Here is a 2,593-nt window from a genome sequence, read left to right on the forward strand (position 1 = left end):
TTGAAAACTTCCCTAATAAGGGAAAGGAAATAGTCAATCAAGTCGAAGTGCAGAGTCCCATACAGGATAAATCCAAGGAGAAACACGCCAAGACACATATTAATCAAAATAACAAAAATTAAATTCAAAGAAAAAATATTAAAACAGCAAGGGAAAAGCAACAAATAACATGCAACGGAATCCCCATAAGATTATCATCTGATTTTTCAGCAGAATCTCGGCAGGCCAGAAAGGAGTGGCAGGATATATTTAAAGTGATGAAAGGGAAAATCCTACAACCAAGATTATTCCAGCCAGCAAGGATCTAATTTAGAATTGATGGAGAAATCAAAAGCTTTACAGACAAGCAAAAGCTCAGAGAATTCAGCACTACCAAACCAGCTTTACAACAAATGCTAAAGAAACTTCTCTAGGCAAGGAAACACAAGAGAAGGAAAAGACCTACAATAACAAACCCGAAACAATTGAGAAAATGGTAATAGGAACACACATATCGATAACTACCTTAAATGAAAATGGATTAAATGCTCCAACCAGAAGATGTAGACTGGCTGAATGGATAAAAAAGCGAGACCCATATATATGCTGTGTACAAGAGACCCACTTCAGAGTTGGGACACACAGACTGAAAGTGAGGGAATGGAAAAAGATATTTCATGCAAATGGAAATCAAAAGAAAGCTGGAGTAGCAATTCTCATATCAGACAAAATACACTTTTAAGACTATTACAAGAGACAAGGAAAAAAAACAACAGGAGACAAGGATGCTGCATAATGATCAAGGGATCAATCCAAAAAGAAGATATAACAATTGTAAATATTTATGCACCCAACATAGGAGCACCTCAATACATAAGGCAAATGCTACCAGCCATAAAAGGGGAAATTGACAGTAACACAATAATAGTAGGGGACTTTAACATCCCACTTTCACCAATGGACAGATCATCCAAAACGAAAATAAATAAGGAAACACAAGCTTTAAATGACACATTCGACAAGATGGACTTAATTGATATTTATAGGACATTCCAACCAAAAACAACACAGTACACTTTCTTCTCATGGAATATTCTCCAGGATAGATCATATCTTGGGTCACAAATCAAGGCTCGGTAAATTTAAGAAAATTGAAATCATATCAAGTATCTTTCCCGACCACAATACTATGAGACTAGATATCAATGACAGGAAAAAATCTGTAAAAATACAAACATATGGAGGCTAAACAGTACACTACTAAATAACCAAGAGATCACTGAAGAAATCAAAGAGGAAATCAAAAAATACCTAGAAACAAATGACAATGAAAACACATGACCCAAAACCTATGGGATGCAGCAAAAGCAGTTCTAAGAGGAAAGTTTATAGAAATACAATCCTACCTCAAGAAACAGGAAACATCTCAAATAAACAACCTAACCTTACACCTAAAACAATTAGAGAAAGAATAACAAAAAAACCCCAAAGTTAGCAGAACAAAAGAAATCATAAAGATGAGATCCGAAATAAATGAAAAAGAAATGAAGGAAATAATAGCAAAGATCAATAAAACTAAAAGCTGGGTCTTTGAGAAGATAAACAAAATCAATAAACGATTAGCCAGACTCATCAAGAAAAAAAGGGAGAAGACTCAAATCAGTAGAATTAGAAATGAAAAAGAAGTAACAACTGACACTGCAGAAATGCAAAGGATCATGTGAGATTACTACAAGCAACTATATGCCAATAAAATGGACAACCTGGAAGAAATGGACAAATTCTTAGAAATGCACAACCTTCCGAGACTGAAACAGGAAGAAATAGAAAATATGAACAGACCAATCACAAGCACTGAAATTGAAACTGTGATTAAAAATCTTCCAACAAACAAAAGCCCAGGACCAGATGGCTACACAAGCGAATTCTATCAAAGATTTAGAGAATAGCTGACACCTGTCTTTCTCAAACTTTTCCAAAATATAGCAGAGAGAGGAAAACTCCCAAAGTCATTCTATGAGGCCACCATCACCCTGATACCAAAACCAGACAAAGATGTCACAAAAAAATCTACAGGCCAATATCACTGATGAACATAGATGCAAAAATCCTCAACAAAATACTAGCAAACAGAATCCAACGGCACATTAAATGGATCATGCACCGTGATGAAGTGGGGTTTATCCCAGGAATGCAAGGATTCTTCAGTATATGCAAATCAATCAGTGTGATACACAATATTAACAAACTGAAGGTAAAAAACCATATGATCATCTCAATAGATGCAGAAAAAGCTTTTGACAAAATTCAACACCCATTTGTGATAACCCTCCAAAAAGTAGGCATAGAGGGAACTTACTTCAACGTAATAAAGGCCATATATGACAGACCCACAGCCAGCATCGTTCTCAATGGTGAAAAACTGAAACGATTTCCACTAAGATCAGGAACAAGACAAGGTTGCCCACTCTCACCACTATTATTCAACCTAGTTTTGGAATTTTTAGCCAGAGCAATCAGAGAAGAAAAAGAAATAAAAGGAATCCAAATTGGAAAAGAAGTAAAACGGTCACTGTTTGCAGGAGACATGATACTATACATAGAGAATCCTAAA

The sequence above is a fragment of the Physeter macrocephalus genome, chromosome 12, assembly GCF_002837175.3.
Source record: "Physeter macrocephalus isolate SW-GA chromosome 12, ASM283717v5, whole genome shotgun sequence".
Lineage (NCBI taxonomy): Eukaryota > Metazoa > Chordata > Mammalia > Artiodactyla > Physeteridae > Physeter > Physeter macrocephalus.